This window comes from Hemicordylus capensis, chromosome 4 (genome assembly GCF_027244095.1).
Source record: "Hemicordylus capensis ecotype Gifberg chromosome 4, rHemCap1.1.pri, whole genome shotgun sequence".
In the NCBI taxonomy this organism is placed as follows: domain Eukaryota; kingdom Metazoa; phylum Chordata; class Lepidosauria; order Squamata; family Cordylidae; genus Hemicordylus; species Hemicordylus capensis.
In genome coordinates this window covers 103,275,279-103,296,705 of record NC_069660.1, presented here as the reverse complement: position 1 = coordinate 103,296,705, position 21,427 = coordinate 103,275,279, and the positions used below count along the sequence as shown (strand labels likewise).

Sequence of the window (21,427 nt, the reverse complement as noted above, 5' to 3'; positions counted from 1 at the left end):
CTTCTGTATACATGCTGGAATTTCAAAGCCCCTTCCCTTCCAAGTTCCAACAACAAATTCTTACAGTGCCCAATAAACACACTCAGAGGGACTTCAACTGCAACCTTTGATTCTACTGAGGAAAAAGTTAGGTACTCATAGTGAGCATAATTACACATTCTACACACCTAAAAGGGTTCTCTGGATTATGGCTACAATGTTTAAGTATTTGCTTCAGGCTGTACTAAGCCATGATTAACTATGGGACATAAAAAATATTGAGTAAGCACAATAATGGTGTTATTTTCTAGTTCACATTGAAAACTGAATATATTGGAAGCATACTTCAAAAGATGATGACAATTTATCTATTTAATGAGGACATTTCCTGAAATCACATTGTCAGAATCAAACAGCAACAAGTCTCTGTCTTCCGTTGACTTATTTTTGTTATTTAGATATTGCAGTGTAGGGATGTGCACAAAACTGATTTGCCCAGTTCGGTTCAAGTCCAAACTGGTTCAGACCCAGTTTGGGAGTACCAGCAACATTAAATTTTGTTTTTAAAAAAGACAGACTTACCGCCGCCAAGGGGCTTTGAGAGGATGCTGCTGCAGCCACTGAGGGTGTGTGTGTGTCTGGTTATTCCCCCTCCCTTCCATCGTCCTCCTAGCCTCCACGGGCTGGATCGGCCTGTTTTGGGACCATTTCAGCCTTCTGTGAGCACACAGTGGCCATTTGAGACCACAGTGTGTTCACAGAGGGCTGAAACGGCCCCAAAATGGGCTGAAGCAGCCCGTGGGAGACTATGGGAGGCTGGTGGGGGATGGAGAACTGCCAGAGACACCCCCGTGGCTGCAGCAGCACCCCCCGAGGCCACTGAGGCCCTTGGCGGCGGTAAGTCTGCCTTAACCCACCCCCCCCTCCCCGCCGGCCAAAATTTAACATCACTGGTACCCCGAACCGGCCCTGAACCAGCCCGGGGTGTGTGTGTGTGGCTTGACTTTGAGCTGAACTAGGCCTGGTCCAAGCTTGAGTCCTTGAATTGAGCTGGCTTGAAGTTGAGCTAGTCTGCACACCCCTACTTCAGTGTGCATAAGAGGAACTCCATTAAGCCACAGCTTCTGAGAGCCTTAACCACTCACATAAGGAAAGTTCTGTAAGACTGATTTCTATTTTGACAACAGATTTCCTTCTTATGCATGATGAAATTACAACTGAAAATTTGGTCAATTTTCTAATTAAAGAAGGACTGAGCTTTTAGAACTTCCTCAACTGAATATGTTCATCAGTAACTTCAACACCATGGGCAGTTCAGACGATACCTTTCCTGGGTCATGAAATTAAAAAGGGGACACATCAAGGCTGCACCTATCCTGATGTCCTCCCAGCACATTCCTTTTTTGTGTAGGAGCTACTCTACAAGACACAAATACTAGTTTAAACTATACAACCAGAACTTCAAGGAATACCATGTGTGCAGCTGTGGACACTGTGCCCTTTAATGTACGTATCATATACATATATGGCACCAAGCACGTGAGGATGGCAACCAGCAAGGCAATTTTGAAACCAAGTGTCATTACTGGACTGCGATGAGTGTCTACAGATCTAGTTATAGGATGATGTCACAGCTGCACTGTATGAACACATAAATTAGGAACTGGAAAGAAGCCCACCTTGATGTCCACCCTGAGGAAAGCACAGAAAATCCAGCAGTTGGCAATAAATAAAAATGGGATAGCAAATCTTCCATCAGCCTGTTTTAGTTCTAACCTCACATTCTTTTAATAGCCCAACTGGTTGTATACTGTTGTATGAGTCTACTAGCATCAGTAATTGTTGGAGACGGAGTTCCAGTGCATTGACCTTTTGCAGCAATTATCCTAATGACCACTAGAGGCATTGGGAGTAGAGGTAGTTAGTGAGAGTCTCCTTATCTGTCCCTGCTTGCCTCTACTCTATGACCCCTGCTTTGACTCCTCAATACTTCGTGTAGTGAGTCAGTCCTCTTCCTTTTAAGATTGAAACATCTCCCTCCCTCCCTCCCTATTCATTATGTAGCCTTTAGACAGAGATAGGTCTTTTCTATCCTAATGTATTTCACCAAAAAACTAGTTAAATAACTTAGACTGTACAGCATGGCTGCTCAACTTTAGCCCATTAGCTGCTTTTGGGCTACAACTTATATAATCTCCAAACACAGTGGCCAGTACTCAGAGATTAAGGGAGTTGTAGGCAAACATCTGCAGGAGGACCGAGGCTGAGCAGCCCTGCTCTACATCAAACTCTATGTGTGTTCTTTAAATAGTTGCAACAACGAACCTCCACATTCTGTAACTGGAGTGGTAGCTTCCTTGGCACTTTGCTAAATAATCACGCACCCCAACAGTAAGATGGTTAGGTATTTTAAGGAAACGCTGTGTCATGTGGCTGTATGCCTGTTTCAATAATCAATAATTCAATAATATTCCAATGATGGCTAGAATAACAGACAATACCATAGAGTAAAAGAAAAACATTCTTTGCCTATTTTGTCTGTTAAGAAAGTAAGGTTTTAATTTAATCAGCTGTGAGTGTAAGACCAGTAATGCATAGCAGAGCCACTATACTCTCCTTAAAAACTCCCCCCTTTTTCTTTCAAGCCCACCTGGCAGCACAGCTTATTTAAAGTCTGCCAAGTTATGCCCAATGTAAACACAGAGATTGAAGGTATTATAATTAACCCATGAATGTTTTCATGGAACTAGAATAATAAAGTCAAGTACCTTTAGGTGATGCAAAAGAAAGGATCCAATGAGCTGAAGATCTTGCTCACATTAATCCTGCAGCCCTAGACATTTAGGAGATAGACATTTTCTAAGCAGGACTGTCTGAAAGAACTATCCGATATTCAAGTGCCGTGGATTCACTAGGGGGAGCTTTAATCAGATTTAGAACAGAAAGAATGATCTCAAAACGCAAGATACAGCTTACAGCACAATGACAGACTCACAGAGTTGAAAGGGACCTTGGGGGTCTTCTAGTCCACCCCCACCTGGCTCAGTGCAAGAAACTGCTACAGCATCCCTAACAGATGGCTGCCCAGCCTCTGATTGGAAATCCAGCAAAGGAGAGCCCACGAGGCAGACTATTCCACTATCGAACAATTCCTACAGTTAAGAAATTCTTCCAAATGTATAGCCTAAATCTGTTTCCTTGAAATTTCTCCTCACTGGTTCTAGTTCTGCTCTCAGGAACAACCGAGAACAAGGCCACTCCTTATTCTACATGACAGCCCTTCAGATATTTGAAGACTGCTATCATATCTCCTCCTAGTCATCTCTTCTCCGGGCTAAACATACCCAGCTCCTTCAACTGTTTTTCATAGGGTTTGGTTTCCACACCACTCACCATCTTTGCTGCACTCCTCTGAACCCAGTTTATCAATGACATTCTTGAAATGTGGGAACCAGGATTGGACACAGTATTACAAGAGAGGTCTGACCAGGACGGAATAGAGTGGAATGGTTACTTCTCATGATCTAGATGCTATGCCTAGGCACTGTTCCCTCTAACAGGGATGTCCAGATGTTGTTCACTACAACACCCAGCATCTCCAGCTGCAATGGCCTTTGGCTGAGGATTATGGGAGTTGTAGTCAACATCATCTGGGAATCCCTCTTAGAGGGAACACTGTGCCTAGGGCATTATTATTATTATTATTATTATTATTAATAATAATAATTCGATTTCTATACCGCCCTTCCAAAAATGGCTCAGGGTGGTTTACAAAGAGAAATAAAACAAATAAAATGGCTCCCTGTCCCCAAAGGGCTCACATTCTAAAAAGAAACATAGGACACACACCAGCAACAGTCACTGGAAGTACTGTGCTGGGGGTGGATAGGGCCAGTTACTCTCCCCCTGCTAAATAAAGAGAATCACCATGGTAAAAGGTGCCTCTTTACCCAGTTACATTTTTTAGCAGCTGTATCATACTGCAGGCTCATATTTAACTTACTGGCACTAAGACACCAGACCCTTTCACATGTACTGCTGCCAAATCATCTCTCCCCCATCTTATATTTGTGTATTTGATTTTTCTTACCCAAATGCAGGCCATTGCATTTGTCTGTTCATCTTGTTGGCTTAAGCCCAATATTTGAATCTGTCTGAATCAGACTGAATCTTGATTCTGTCTTCTAAGGTGTTAGCTATCCCGCCCACCAGCTTCATGTCATCTGCAAATTTGATAAACATCCTTTCTACCTCTCCTCCAAGTTATTTATAAAAATGTTGAACAGCACAGGGCCCAGGACACAGCCCTGTGGCACTCTACTCAACACCACCCTTCAGGAAGCGGAGTGACTAATGACTACTTGCTGGGCACAATTGTTCAACCAACTGTGAATCCACCAAACAGCAGCATCATTTAGCCCACATTTTACTGCACTGGAAGCATGACCCACAGTGAAGAGTGAGCGGAGGGGATGAGTATGTATAATATGTGGCTGATAAAGATGAGCTCCACCCTCATGGGGAAACGGGACATTGCTTGCACTGCAGTGGGATGTGGACTATTTCCCGCTTCTCCCCCCTCCCTGCAAAAGCTGTGTTCACCGTTAGGAATATGTCCCTGAAGGCAGTTCAGCGAACACAGCTTTTGAGGGGAGGGGAGAAAGTGAAAATTTGTCCCCATACCACTGCATCACAAGTAGTGTGCCAAATACCTGTGAGGGTGGAGCTCTACCTTTGCAGGGGTGCAGATAATATCAGCCACGTATTAGATCTATAAATATCTATCTATCTCATTTTTCCCCCCTTGGATTCTTAGAGACATAAACATGTAAACTCAACTTACTAAATAACCATTTACAAAAAGACACATTTTATTTGTCTTACAAGAATTATTTTTTATATTTCTTTGTACATGAGCTCTCTTGGAATATCTGTTAATCCATACTTTGTTTTACCACAGACATTTCTTTTTTTGCTTTTTCTTCAACTTGATCACCCCTTTATGTATTCTCTCTGCAGCCTGCTTCAGCTTGTCACTTTTCTTAAAGTAGTTATGTAATCCTGCAAGTAAGCCTTTCTCCTTTTTAAATCTTTTAAAACTATTGCATAATAATGGAAAGGAACACATTTTGACATAACTTTACAAAATTTTATATTGTGTTGTTTTTCAACCTAAGTATGGTTTTCTGGATAGATATAATTGTCACTACAGTGATAAATCAATTGCAGTTCTAGCACTGATAACAACAAAAGTGGTCACATTTTATCACCCAGCACTAGATATATCACTCAAGTGAGTTATCCATCTGATACTGTAATGAAGATTATTCCTTTGGGGAGACATAAAAAATATTATATTGATCTTTGTTTTGAGACAATCATATCTCTATTTTATGATGAAGTCAAGACAAACCTCATAAAGGATCACTAATGACAGAGGGAAGATTTCAGCCTAGCCCTGCATAGATTATTTCTTGAATTTCCCCCCCTCCCTACTGCCAACTCCAATCGTCCTGTTCTTTCTTCCTTCCCATTCCATCAGTACAGCCACGATAATCATTGTGCTATTACTGTCAACAGGTGAGGAAGGTGTCCAGGTATTTAGTCTGTGATTTTGCACTTTTTTGATTACATTTACAAAGCTACACCAGCTACAGTGCAAAATCCACTATGCAGAGTATCCCTGAAGCATGAAGAAAGTCACGCCTGAAATCACTGACAAGCATTGCTTCTTGGCAATGATTCACATAGGCATAGCAGGTAATAAGTAGTTCTAAGTACATCTAATAAAGCACACTGTCTGCTTCCTATAACATGGTGACTCAGGCAGGATTTATTGACTTTTGCTGCTCAATGCAAACAATGTGCCACCCGGTCCTGCTGGCCGGCTCCACCGTCCTGGGTCAGAGCTTGGTGCTGATGTTGCCCCACCCTCTTGCCCAGAGCTTTCACTGCCCACCCACTCCCGCCGCACCAGTCCCAATGCTACCGCCTTTCCCCTCAGCAGACTCACCTTCCTGGCACACTCTGCTCTTGAGCCTGTGCCACTGCTTGCAGTTGCAGCTTGACCCCCGGGCTTCTTCTCATTGCCACTGCTGCTTCAGCACCTCCTCTCCCTCTTTAGCCTGCTGCGTATTCAGCACCAGACCTGACAAAGTGGACAAATCTGGTGCTGAACAGAAAGTGAAAGAGAACATGCATGCTGGTACTGGAGCAGCAAAGAGGGGAGGCTACGGGTGAAGCTGCAGTTGGATTCATGCTGCCTGCCTGCCTGCCCTGCAATTGAAATTGAAATTGCAAGTAGCGGCACTGGCCAGAAGCCAGAATGTGACAGGAACTTAAGACTGGTGAATTGGTGGTCTCAGGACCAGAGGGGGCAAATCACAGATATGGGCGGAATATGGGTGGGGTAGCAGTAGTAGGTGGCAGGGTGCCCACACTTGCTGATTAAGACCATCACCTCAAGAGGCCTCATAAGAGAGTTAGCCCTGTGGTGACACTTATCTAGGACCCATTCCATGTACTGTGAATTTGGTTTGTATCAAACTGTAAATGGAAAAGTGATTAGAGAGGGACACATGGGCATGACAATCTTCTTTCCTTCAGAATTCTACATTCTAAAAATGCTATACTCAGCCACATGTTCATGCAAATTGACTGCAAGAAACAACAGCCATCAAAGGTCAGACATTAGTTCTTCCACACTGCTGTCCACTGGGATGGCTCAGCACACAGGATTCCACAGTGTCTGTACTGGGCCCTGGGCCCATTTCTACACACAAGTCCAAGAGAAGGAGGGCAAACTTATTCTTCAGCATATCTTGTATTCATCACCTTCATTCATGCAGTACAAGAACAATGTCACTTCCCCATGTTCAAGCTATTCTGGTGAAGTTTGAAGGTCAGAACCTTGTGGGAGAAGCAAGGTTCCAACCATGTTAGTGCCCAGCCTCACATCTGGGCTGATGACATAATTACTGGTATGATGACATAATTATGGGCATTATCCATCCATGAAAATGACCCATCATGGATGTTAACAGAATAGTGAGAAATCAAGGCACCAGGAAGCAGAGAACACACTCCTCTGATAAGTAACAAATTAAATGGGCCATCTTGATCATCACTATATATGTTCCAGTTGATATCTCATTCTGCATTTATTCATCATGTCATTCAGGAATGTCCCTCCATTTATACTAGGGAAGAATTTGTTCAAACAATACATCTCAGTAGTGTCATGGCTATTGACCAGAAGCATGCAGATTTTATCTGAGCACCTCTAAACCTACAAGGGCTTTCCACGCAGGACTGAATGTTTTAAAAATGCAAGCCTATGGAAAAACGGATGCATGCGCTCTCTCTCTCTCTCTCTCTCTCTCTCTCTCTCTCTCTCTCTCTCACACACACACACACACGCACACGCACACGCACACGCACATGCACACACAAGAAACCAGAATAAGTATTTTATCATTTGAGTGAAAAAGAAAAACAGTCTAACCTCATTAGGAGTTTTCATCTACTGTTATGAAATGCACAAGGAGGTTATATTTTGCTTGGGCTTTTGTTTCAGATTGGAATTTTTAATCCTAGAAGGAGAACACACACAGCGCACTGGGCCTTTTAAAGCTCACAAGTTTCCTCAAAAGGTGAGTAAGCTTGATGATATGCTGACTGGATGAACTCTGTCAGTCATTCAGTCTTGAGACATTGGGAGAGAGAAAGAAACTTGGCACAATAGCACTGGTTTAAACCTCACTGCCATTCCCTTAATCCACACCAGGTGTGAAGTTATTAAAATGTTCAGATGAGACATAAGCAGGCAAGTCACATAACCTAACTGAGGGACATATTTTGTTTCTCTTTATACTTGTCTTATAGCCTCATGGTATGAATGCTGCCTTCCTGAATTGAATGCAAATTTCACATCTATTTTATATGCAGCATAAATGCTTTAGATTAAATTGACAAAGCTTACTTATGATGCTTTAAGCACTCACCAGGCAGTAAAGACAAATGTCAGATGGCTTAGGCTATCAGTTTTGACAATTCTGATACTATTGGGATAGGAGGGAAGACCTGAAATCTCTTCTAGAGCATTTCCAGGCAGCAGGCTTTACTGTGAGGCTTTACTACAAGTTCAATTTTGCAGAACAACAACAAAAATCTCTAATGCAAATTGTGGATTTTTTTTAACCTCCATTCCAAGGTAAAAGCACTGTCTTGAAATGCTCTGTCTTGAAACAGGTAATCAATGGTACAAGAGCAACAGGTCACCATCCTGGTAGGTCTGGGCACAGTGCAGAAGAAGCATCCCTCTAGATGCTGTGGGTTTCCCCCTATAGAGCACTATCATGTACATAGACTGCAATCCAGAAGGCTATTCATATAATCCCTGTTCAGATGTTATGTGGAAGGTGCATACAGAAGTCTGTACCCATGTACATGTTTGTGTGTGAATCACCTATGTGCATTCACTTCAAAAGTGAACCTGGGTACAAGTCCCCTCAAATGCAAGGTACAGGCAAGCCCTATTCAGACATTACATTGTACATCTGTACAATATAGTAGTAGTAGTAGTAGTAGTAGTATATCTGTACACATATACATGTTTTTGTGTGAGTTTTGTGTGAGTGCATGTGTTCACTTCAAAAGTGAACCTGGGTATACAGACTCCTTCAGATGCAGGTTACAGATAGTAAGTGCACTACTAAGAACATAAGAACGGCCCTGCTGGATCAGGCCCAAGGCCCATCTAGTCCAGAGTCCTGTGTCACACAGTGACCCATCAGGTGCCGCTGGTGTTGTGGTCCAGGCCTGATTTATATACTAAATATGCTCATTAGCCAGTATACAAAATTAGGCCTGTCTCATAGTGTCACCAAGTGACCAAGTTCTTTTATATAGTGACCATGTAGGATTTGGGCGCAAGGAAGAAAGGAGATCAGACCAATCCTAAATGATTCAATGGGCTTTATTGAGTATAAAAGAATAACAACATCAATCTAACTGAGCTGAAAGCAGAACATTTTATCAATATTACTAACAGTATTTCAACCCTAGCCAGCACCAATATTCACCCAGTGTTCCTAACTAACATATGTGTGTTTATTAAATCTTCCTAGAGCCTAATATAACTCAGATATAGATGGAAAAGGGGGGGGGTAAGGAAGGTTGAGGACTGGCATGGGTTGGGGAAATCAGGAATTAGTAGAGGGACGAGGGGAAAGGAGAAGAAGGGGAAAGGATGGAGGGATCCAAGGCTTGTGGGGTAGCATATTATCCAGATCAGAGGCTTGAGAATGGTGGATCTTTCAGCTGAAGGAGAGAAGCTTTTGGCTGGAGACAGGAGCTTTTAGATCAAGCACGCAGTTTGCTCAGAGCACGGCTGAGAGTCACAGCACCATGGCTGGGAAAGTCTTGACTTCTCACTTCGCAGCAGAAGTCACAAACAGTCCTTTCTCCCATGGAAAGAGTTCCTGCCTCTAGCCCCGCGGCTTGGGCAGCAAACCCTTGGATTGCTCATGAGCAGATCTTGCTTGTAGGCACAAGATTGCGTGTAGGCACAAGACTACTAGTTCTCTGTCCAGTAAGCCTCACTCTTTATAGTTGTATTTTCCTTTGATCTCTCATAGAGTCTATTCAAATCTCCTCATCTTTTCCTGGGTCCCCAAAAGGGTGACAATGCTGTTACCTTCTGGATAATGTCTTTTCAGGATATTGGCCAGCCCAGAGAGATCTGAATCTCATCTTCTGTTAGCTGCTATCTTGAGGAGGGGACATTGCCCAAGGCAAATCTGCCTCTCTGAGCTGCAAATGGGCATCTTCTCTTGTCCCAGATTTGCTAGCCTGATTCCATGAGGTGTAAAGGTGTTAGTAAAGTAAGAATTAAAGTCTATAGGTGTTTTCTTTGTGTGCATTTACCTATGTTGAATTTCTTTAGAGAGTGCCTACACACAATCTTGTGCCTACAAGCAAGATCTGCTCATGAGCAATCCAAGGGTTTGCTGCCCAAGCCGTGGGGCTAGAGGCAGGAACTCATTGAACATACATACATTACCACTGTACATACATTGAACATAATGTGTGAATAACTGTACACACATCTGTACATATGCACAATGTACAGATTGCATGTGCATTGAACATATGTGAATAGAACTATAGGAAGGGTACTGTATGCACATACAGATTTGTACATGTGTTCATTGTACATAGATTATACTTATGTTGAAAATAATGTGAATAGGGCTAAACAGAAGCTTGTTTCTGCATATGAGCTGCCTATATTGCATATTAAAGCTACAGATTATAAAACAGTAGATTTATCATTAAAGGTAAACTGTGCTGTGCTGTCAAGTTGATTTTGACTCCTGGCACCCACAGAACCCTGTGGTTTTCTTTGGTAGACTACAGGAGGGGTTTACCATTGCCTCCTCCCGCACAGTATGAGATTATGCCTTTCAGCATCTTCCTATATCACTGCTGACCAATATAGGTGTTTGCATTTCCCCATTGCACCACTAGATTCATCACTACTCAACATTAAATAAGAAATGTCATTGTTCAGATATAATACTGTCATATGTAAAATAAAGATAACAAATATCAAATTCTAATAGATCTCAAATACATCTATTAGATAAAAAAAATTAAATACTGAACATCATAATTTAGAGAGAATAAACTGAAGGAAGATTTATAGAGGCAAACTTGTTTCTGGTCCAATTTTGCTGGAAAGTGGGGCAGCTATATGTTTGTGCCACTTTGGCCCAAACAGTGCCCTGGGGCTAAGAAGCCTTGTATAACAAGATTTCTTCCAAGTTTAGATCAAGGGAAGCAACTCTTTCCCTGGAATTTCTATTGTGAAAGAAAAGGATTAAAAATTCCAGTTGTTGCTTTAAAGCTATTTGCAGGAGGATTCGAGACTTGGTTTCTTTTGCTCCTTAGAGCAAAGAATGTGAAAACATCATATGCCGTAGGAGATGTAAAGTGAATCTAAGCAAACATAGACTGCTTGGGGAATTTAAGGGGTGGTTTATTTCAAATAAGCATGAATACTAACTTAACATTTCACTAATTAAAAAGCAACAGAGTTTTTAGTGAACTGTTAAACAGAATGGGATGCCCATAAAAAGCAAGTGTTGTGTTTGAAGCCCATCCATAGTAGAAATAAAAAGCTACCAAGCAGGGGCATCTTCAGATTTTGGGAGGGGAATATTGTTAGTAAAAAGGAGTGTGAAAGCTGACCCGAACTGAGCCAAGCTCGAGTTTGAGCTGGCTTGGCTTGCAGGCTCACACTTGAACCGGCCCAGCCTCGTAAAGAGTGATCCAGTTTGGGTTCAAGGCAAGCCTAGCCCTGTTTGAAAAACCCGGTCGTGAGCCGGCTCGAGGGATATACTTGCAAAGGGCAATCTGGCAAGGATTCCCCTTTACAAGTAAAGGGCTTTTCAGAAATGAAATGTGAGTCGGGTGGGGGGGGTTAGTCTTTACCTTTTAAAAGGCGGCAGGGATGGCAGAGGTGGTAGCAATGGTGGGAACAGCAGAGGCAGGGGCTTCTCCACCCCACCTCCCGTCGGCCTCCCAAATGACAAGCCGAGCCGGCTACAGCCCATTTGGGACCTCTGAGCACGTGGAGAGGACATTTACATAATGTAAATGACCTCTGCACATGTGGTGATGTAAATGGCCTCTGGGCACATGCAGAGGCCACTGTGTGTGTGCAGAATCCCAAAATGGGCTGCAGCTGGCCCAGCCTGTCATTTGGGAGGGTGGGGTAGGGGTTTGGAGGTGCCTCTGGCATCCCCTCCACTGCCTTTTAAATGGTAAAGGTAAAGCCCAGTCTGGATTCGAGCCAAACTGGGGAAACCAGTTCCATGCACACCCCTATTACTAAGGGAAGGTGAGTTTCAGCAAGGTCCAAGTTTTTGCTCTTAGAAACACTAAGAATTAAACTGGAAAAAGAATGTGTGTTTGAAAACAATGGCTTGGATCCTAACTTGCTCTTGCACAAGTGGAAAGCATGTCCATTATATTAGTGCAACCCCCCTTCTTTTTAATCAATTCTTCTTTCCCATTTCACCCTCACCTTGCTGCATGTCATCCTGCTCCCAAGGGTCTTCAAAACCCACAGGAATAAATGGGGTGAGGATGCAGGGAGCTGCAAAGAGAAGCAAACTCAATTTTGTGAATGGAATTGAAGTTAGGATCCAAGCCATTGAGTTATCTATATTATTAATTCTCCAAGACGGGCCATGCATGGGGAAGTGGCAGAAAGGAGGTGATTGGCTGACAGAAGGGGAAGAGGCAATTGGCTGACAGAGTTCACAAGCAGAGGCACCTGATTGGGCACTGAGGATTCCATATGCAGAGAGGAAGAAGGAGCCTGTGAGAGCATAAGCGCCATGGTGATTGGGCAGTGGGGATTCCATATGCAGACAGGGAGGAGGAGCCTGTGACACTGTGGTGATTGGGCAGTGGGGGTTCCATATGCAGATAAGGAGGAGGAGCCTGTGATGGTTAAGGTCAGTTGGAATGCAACTGTTACTGGTCGGAAGATGTTCTTGATTGTAGAGGAGAGGTATAGATAGATAGATAGATAGATAGATAGATAGATAGATAGATAGATAGATAGATAGATAGATAGATAGCAGGCAGGGGTGTGCAAAAAGACGGGTCATGAGTGAGGAAAGAGCCCCTTCAGGAGAAGGAGGCTGCCGTTGTGTGAATTAGATGAGGAAACAAGATGAACAAAATCTGTTAACTCAGGGACTGAGGGAGAGAGAGAAAAAACATGAAGGCAGGGGGAAGAAAGAGTGGGGAAGAGTGAGTGGAGGAGAGAGAAAGAGAGAGAAAGAGAGGAGGGGGAAGAGAGACAGAAGGAAGGGCAAGGGACGGGCCCGAGACTGTCAGAAGCCTGAGGAGAATGAGTGGCACTGGCAGCACTAGCAGCAAGGAAGGGCCCAGTCAACCACTGCTTCTGATTGGGGCTACTGAGGTCATTGGGGCTATCGAGGTCATTGTCAGAGGGAGGCAGGCAGGCAAGGGACGGGCCCTGGCCTGTCAGCGGCCTGAGGGGAACAAGCGGCCATGGTGGTGGCAGCAGCAGTCAACCAGTCAGCTACTATAAAACGTTTGTTGCTAATATAGAGAAGAGATTAAGAGCTAGTTCTACAAAATGTAATGTTGGAATTTGTATTGATTCCGGCACAACCAGAAATTTTATTAAAGAAAGAGAAATATTTACTAAGTAGATCACAAATTATAAACTAACTATTTTTCTAGCATATGGGAAGATGTTTGCTGAAGGTAGAGGTTCTGCAAACTGCAAAAAGGAGAAATGGTGAAACAGACTGTTGAGGATGCGTTGTGCCCACACTTGAGTTCATTCTTATGTTGGTTAAATATAGTACAGAGAAAGGTTATGAGGTGAAATGGAAAGGAAATGAAAGGAAATGAAAGGAAAGGAAAGGAAAGGAAAGGAAAGGAAAGGAAAGGAAAGGACTGTTTTATCACAGATAAAGGTGAGCTACTTATGAAAGGGACTTTACAAGAGAGTGGCCTATTTGAAGTGGATTGTATAAATGAAGAGGCCGAAACTGAAAAGCAATGTTCATATTAAAAATGTTTCGTGCACATCCCTAGAATTATGACAAAATGTTTGTCCCAGTAATAAAACACTCTTCTATAAGAATGCTCCTCTGTATTTCCATCTGTAGACCATTTAGATGTCAAAACTGAATTTTTACATGGTGACATTAAGGAGGAAATTTACATCGAGCAGCAGCCATGGTTCGAGGAACATGGAAAGAAGGGACGTGGGTTATCTCCAAAAGAGCATTTATGGTCTAAAGCAAGCAGCAGGAACCTGGAATACAAAGTTAAATCAGTTGCTAGTTAAGCAAGGGTTTATTCAAGGAAAACCTGAGTCTTGTTTATATTCAAGGTTTAGAAACAATAGATGAAATTATATAATAATATATGTTGATGATTTGATTATTGAAAAAACAGAAAAGATAGTGATGAATTGTAAAGCATTTGAATGAAGCTATAGAAGTAAATAGGGACGTGCAAAACATTTTGCTATCACAGGAGCATTTCTGACTAGAAATGGGCCGTTTTGAGTGTTTTGAGCTTGAAATAGAATGCCCTTGAAAGAAAAGAGTTCAAAACAGAACAACCCTATTTCATTCAGAACATCTCAACATTCCAAGTACCATTATGGAGACCTGTTTTTCCCTTGCTGGTTGGTTTTCTGGCACTGGCTTTTGATTGGCTTGCAATCTCCTTGCTTCTTGGTTGGCTTGTTGTCATACAAATCAGATGTTGTCATGGGTAACTGTGTGCCCATTGGCTGGGGGGAGGAAGGAGGGGAAATATAAAAGGAGAGATTTTCAAAATTGATTCAAAGTGACTGGGAAGCAGAGTAAGCCCTTGAAGAGGATACATCAGGCAAGGAGGAAGCAATCAAGGAAGGTATGATTTTGTGGTTATCTATTTTAAGCACTGAGTAAGGAGTATAATATGCTGCGCAATTGCTGCTATAAAGATCTGGTTTTGCTGGATCTCAAATTGACTAAGGCAGAACTTGGGTGCTTGCCCTCCTTGAGCTGTGGTTTGTTTTGTTTGTGAGATAGTGTTGTGGTGAGAAATAAAGGGCAGAGGTGTGTGTGTGTGTGGGTGTGTGTAATATTTCTTGGTGATTGCTGTGATGAGTTCCATGTCTGGTCTTGAGAGTAACTTGTGCTTCTCTTACTGCTCTGTTCTGTTCTGCAATCTGCACTTCAAGGTGTACAAAATGTGGCTGAAGTTGCTCTAGTTGAGCTTATGGTTATGCTTACTGCTAAGGGTGCTGCTGTGGCAGCTGTTGAAATGCTAGGAAGTAATGTAAGGAGTCCTAATTGTGTGTGAGTCCTAATTGTGTACTTGTGCCCAATGATGTTATTGCAGTGCAGGCACTGTGGTTGGCACTGTGGTAGGATGCTAGGTCAGTTGATTCTTTTTTGACCATTTTTAGACTGTTTTTGGAAATGTGTGTTCTGTGCTGGGAGGAACAGATTACCTTTTACTGTGTGCTTCTTCTGTGTGCATTCCAAATTGCAATGCAAAACTCTGAGTGCAGTTGTTTTGGTCATAGGGAACAATAAGGAACTCGAAACACTCCTTTGCTCCCCATGGGTAGCTCTTAGGAAAACCAAAGTCAGTTGGGAGCTAGGGTATGATGGGTGCTACCTACTACCCTATCCACAAAAGAAATCGGCAAGTGGGGGATTTCAAACAAATTTTTAACCTTCCTCCCAACCCCAACTCCCAGATCCTATGGGGGTTGGGGGGGTTAAAAATTTGTTTGAAATTGTCATTGAAACATGTTCAATGTTGAACCGGTTTGGTTTGACCATCTGGGGTCAAACTGAACCATCCCCTGTTCGGTCTGACCCCGAACCCAACACACCCCGACTGTTCGGGTGGTTTGTGATTTTTTTAACTTACCTCCCCTGGGGGAGTTGTTGGAGGTGGTGGTGGGGTCCGCAGAGGTTTTCCCTCCCCCTGCTGGCCTACTCTGATGCCCATACCGGCTGGCTGGCTCTTCAGCTCATTTGGGCCTTCCCCCTCCGGCGTGGTGGCCATTTTGGAGGCCACCATGCCTGTGCAATTGGCCTCTGCCTAGCCTGGGTCACACAGAAGAGGGGGATTGTGCAGGCACAGTGGCCTCCAAAATGGCAACCACACCAGAGGGGGAAAGCCCGAATGGGCCAAAGAGCTGGCCAGCCAGCCTGTATGGGCATCAAGGGAGGCCAGCGGAGGGAGGGAGACATCCATGGACACCCTTCCCCCCGCTGCCTCCAACAATTCCCCTGGAGGGAGTAAGTGATTTTTTTAAATTTTTTAAAAATGTTCCCCAGACACCCCATCCCCCCAGACCTGGGGGGGGGGGTTCAGACCGAACTGGCCCAGTCCAATGCGGGTCCGGTCCAGACTCAAACCGAACCAGACTAGCCACTTCCATGCACACCCCTAATAAAGAGCACATTGAATATAAAACAGGCACAATATACTAATGTAACACATCCAATTTTGATATCACAAGGCCTTCTATTGGTATTCGCCACTTTAAATATCATTCAAAAGTCACTTTAAAATCTTATAACTGCTGGCAGTGCTGGTGTGAGAATGTGACAGAAATGATGATGAACACGCATCAATATTGCACAACCCATCATATGTTTGTGTACTCACTGGACGTGTATTTGTTGTTGTTGTTTAATAGATTAGGACAAATCTATTGCTCAAATTATAAGGGGAAAATTGGTGGTGTGGGCTTAATGAAATCCACAAGCCTGCTTTCTGACTTTCCAGCAATTTTAGCTAGCTTCTAAGACAATGGGGTAAAGGGGTCATCACAATAGGTCAAGGGCCAAACTCCCTCTGCTTCCCTGTAACTTGAACACCAGTCAAATCAGGCTGAGAACTGGAAAGGCAGTTGAGCTATCAAGAGGCCAACTACTTCTTGTCAAATAATTGTCTTTACTCAGCATCTGATGACTGGCAGGAGAATGTGAGATCCGACACCATTAAAAGGCATCGTGTTTGAGGTACTGTGGTGTTTTGCAGCTAAGATGCCTCATTCACACATCACCACAACACTGTAGTTATTAAGGGATGAACATGCATGTGAATTAACTAGACTTTTATATACTTGGCCTGATTTAACCTTTAACCTAACCACTCCTTTAACCTAAGCTGTCTAACTCTAGGCCCTTTCTCCCTGGCACAAACACAAATACAAACACACCTTTAAATCGACTACATTAATCTCATACCTCTCATATTGTGATCAGATGAACTATACGACAGAAATATCAATCATAATAATTGAGCATCTCAGCCTGTTTTTAGTATAGAGCAATCATTCTAAAACTGTGGGGAGTAGAACCAGACCACAAAGAAAGGGTGTGAAATTCTAGGAAGAGGGAGGCTCGTATAGCAGACAAGCCAGATACACTTTCCTTCAAGCAGGAGTTTCAGGTTTGCAGCCACCCAAACAGCTATGGAAAGTGGCAGGGAACATATGAGCGCTTCTGACACAGCAGCTCTTATGCTTCCTTCGCTGATCGACTGGTTTCAGGAATGAGTTTAGCCCTCTTCAGACATTACGTTGTTCAGGGTATCTGTACATTAGGATATATTTTAGTGTAAATTATTGTGTGTGCATTCATGCTAAAAGTGAGCCTGGGTACAGGTTTGTACAGACAGGAAGTTTATTGCAGCATGTGTGTTCAGCATAACATGTGAATAACTGTACATGCATACACGGAACACAGACTTATGTGCATTGAACATAACATGTGGATGGGGCTTCTGAGAGTCCCAGTCCCTTTCCAGTGCCAGTGTTGGATTAGGACCCCAAAACCACAGCTCCTTATGCAGTGTCAGTGAAGACTCTGAGCTTGTCTGATGCCATGGGTTTGGAGGCAGGGCAGGGGAAGCTATTTTATTTTTATTTATTTTTTACATCTTATATCCCGCTTTTCCTCCAAGGAGCCCAAAGCGGTATACTACATACTTGAGTTTCTCCTCACAACAACCCTGTGAAGTAGGTTAGGCTGAGAGAGAAGTGACTGGCCCAGAGTCACCCAGCTAGTATCATGGCTGAATGGGGATTTGAACTTGGGTCTCTCCGGTCCTAGTCCAGTACTCTAACCTGCTCTCAAGGGTTGCTGCCCGCTTGACAAGGTCATCTGAGGGGGCTCTGCTCCGGGTGCCGACAATGAGGGAGGCTCAGTTGTTGTGCACGCGGGTCAGGGCCTTCTCTGTTGCTGCCCCCAGATTCTGGAATGCTCTCCCAGTGGCTATTCACTCCTCAGTTTCCATCACAGCTTTTAGAAAAAATGTAAAATCTTGGCTTTTTGCCCAGGCATTTATTTGATTCTCTGCTGCTGCTCTTTATAATCTTTATTGCTTTTATGCTTTTTGTTTTAAAATTTTTAATCAGATTTGTTTAACATTTTTCCCCTCACTTAATATTTTAATTGTGTCTTTTTAACCATCTTGTGTTAATTTTTTTTGCTGTACACCGCCTTGGGATTGCTTTAATGAAAGGCGGTATATAAATGTAACAATAAATAAATAAATAAAACAAATAACCACTACACCACGCTGGCTATCAGAATGTAGAGTAGATTTTGAATGGTATACAGCAATATATACATATTTGTCATATCTGTATACAGAGCAAATGAAAAAGAAAGGCTGAGTTGAGACGGTTTGGGAAGCTTGGTGGCAGCTGCTCTTTCTAAAACCATACAGAAAAGGTCAACATTGTAACTAGCATGGCATATTTTGACAATCTCTGTGGAGGACAAAAGGAGAGTGACTGGGGCAGGCTTCAAACTGAAAGTAGGTCATAATTTGTGCCAAGGCTTAAGTGGGCAAGCTCTGGGATCTGTTTTGAAATGACAGAGGTGGGTCCTGAAACACTTCATGGTATCACTGACCCATTCCCTCAGGTAATCAATAAGCAAAACTAAATCCCATGTATTTTGAACTAGTGAAGTTAGAGCAGAGCACGACTCACAGAACTTGAGTCCTGGCTGGCATCTCTCACTTTATAAATTCGACATTGAGCAGCAGTTGGGGATCAGTCTGGGCCCCACGGAGTCAGAAAGCATGACCGCTAGAGTCAATGAGCATGGCCTCTGAAGTAAGGAGGCTTTTAACTTTTGCCCGTATATGAGTTATAACCCTGCCAAAGGAAGATATCACTTGACAGACACAACTGCTGAGAGACAGGAACAACCACAGGAGCCCATTCTGAAACTGACAAGACATTTTCCTCCTCCCTCCTAAAAGTGCTGGATAAAACTGAGGCAGAAAAAGGAAAAAACAGCTGCAACAGTCTTCAAGAAATATGAGAGAACAATGTCAATATACAGAACTTAGAATTCAGGAAACTATGATGAGAAAAATGATGTTCCAGCTGGATTTTTCATTGTTAAGCCAAACATGAATCTGTATGTCAAGCCAGTTTCCAGTGGCGGGAGATAAGTGAGTTATTCATTGAGGTTTGATTGCAGGTACTTCAGGGCAAACCTGTTCTTCCTATAAACCAAAGCCACCTCTTGTTCCCACCTGATCCACTATTAAATAATTATGCCTGGAGGCAAATTGGTTATTTAAACATTTTAAAAACATGAGAACAGCAAAAGCTCAATTCTCTACATTTAATCTTGTTAACAATCTACATTTTGGTTTCCGCTAAATCAATTCAGAAAGCAGGAAGTCCCTTTTCAGGGTATTATATAAAATATACTTGAAACAAGTAAATTATTCTAGAAACCAATTAAATCAGGTTAATGTAGTGCAGCTTTCAGCAGCCTCAGAGAAACTATTCACACAAATGATGTTATATATTAAGAGATAGAGGAATATTTAATGCAAAAAATAATATTCTTCATATCTTCTGCTGAGGATTGTTTGTATATATAGTCATGTATATATACAAACACTATGCTCTGTGTCAGTTTGCTTCTGTTTTAGAAAGTTCTGAAATTAATCCAGAGAAATCTCATTACTGCTGTACTGGTGGACCCAATTTTTGGTGGGGGGTTCCATTCCTGCTGATTTCACGGGTAACGAAACTGAGGATAATGGGGCATTAGGTCTATGGTGATTGGAGGGTTAGATTCCTGCAAGGCAAAACAATGGTGGAAAAGGTTAAAAACAGCAGAAACCAGGGCAGTGGGGGGAAACTACCCTACCATGCTTGTGGGTCCCCAGCTGTCCAGCAATGCCCGCAAATGCCAGCTTTTTGCATATTTTTCTATTAAAAATTGTGGGGGGGGCCTTCTTTTTCACACAAATGAGGCACAAAATGGATCTTTTCTTCAACAGGGTAGCTGGGAAAGACCCTTAAAAATCTTTTTTCACATTTACTGAGGTCGGGTGTCAAAACACAATTGCTGGGACAGCGTGTGCCAAGGTCCGCCTGTATTCTAATTTAAATTGTTACTACCTTAAACACGGTATTTGAAGGTACTAATGTTTTATGTATTTTATCTATTTTATTGTTGTTGTTTCCCTTCTTTTTCTTGTATTTATGCTGGCCTTGGGCCGAAATAAACAAATACATACATACATACCTCAAACAAACCACCATCATTTTGGAGGTTCAAAAACACAAAAACTGGGAAAAGCCGTAAGTGGAATTATCATTATGTCTGGCATATCTTATTTTCTGAATGCAGTCATTTCAAGCTAATGTAAAATACATTTCTCAAAGTGCAAGATACTAAGGGCTACTTAGATCATCTCAATGCCTTCAACATGTTATGTGGGATTGCTTCTTTTCACCAGATATTCACCAAATGCCATATCACAAATTACTTTTGAAACCCACTTCAGTTTCAGAAAGAGAAACATAGGAAACTACCATATACTGAGTCAGATCATTGGTCCATCTAGCTCAGGATTGTCTACAAAGACTGGCAGTGGCTTCTCCAAGGTTAAAAGCAGGAGTCTCTCTTATCCCTTTCTTGGAGATGCCAGGGAGGCAACTTGGGACCTTCTAGAATATAAGAACAGCCCTGCTGGATCAGGCCCAAGGCACATCTAGTCCAGCATCCTGTTTGACACAGTGGCCCACCAGATGCCACTGGAAGCCTACAGGCAGGAGTTGAGGGCATGCCCTCTCTTCTGCTGTTACTTCCCTTCAACTGGTATTCAGAGGCACCCTACCTCTGAGGCTGAGGTGGCCTATAGACCTCTAACTAGTAGCTATTGATAGACTCCTCCTCCATGAAGTTATCCAAACCCTTTTTAAAGCCATCCAAACTAGTAGCCAACACCACATTTTGTGGCAGAGAATTCCACAAGTTGATTATGCTTATCTTAGAGAACACCTTCTTCTGCATTATCCTCACCACAGGTTAATGTCATCTGAGGAGGTACATCTCCAGCTACCACCAGTGTGTCTGGTGGTGACTCAGAGGCAGGCCTTCTCTGTAGCCGCTCTTGGGCTGTGGAATGCATTTGCTGAAGAAATCCGTAATTTGAATTCTTTATTGGACTTTAGTGGCCTTCAGGTTTTGATAGGCCCTCAAAACCTAACTGTTTGGCCTGGCCTTCCAGGGTTTTAAAATTGTTGTAAATGGTTTTAATGGTGTAGCCTGGTTTTTAAACTGTTTTGAATGTTTTAATTGTTATTGTTTTATGGGGTTTTATCATCTCTGTTTTTAACTAATTGATTTTAATTGTTTTTATTTTAATGTAAATTGCCCTAAGCCATTTTCGAAGGGTAGTATAGAAATTGAAATAAATAAATAAATATGTGTTGTGTGAAAAAGTACTTCCGTTGGTTGGACCTAAATTTCTGCGCAACAAATTTTTTGGGATGGCCCCTGGTTCTAGTATTATGTGTGTGTGAGAGAGAAATTTATCTCTATCCACT

At 42.7% G+C, this 21,427-nt stretch overlaps 1 protein-coding gene across 17 annotated transcripts in view; it reads right to left on the bottom strand.

The window, feature by feature from the left end:
• ROR1 (receptor tyrosine kinase like orphan receptor 1) overlaps positions 1–21,427 on the bottom strand; it is a 353,019-nt gene that overhangs the window by 115,752 nt on the left and 215,840 nt on the right. The gene's annotated exons all lie outside the window — the stretch shown is intronic.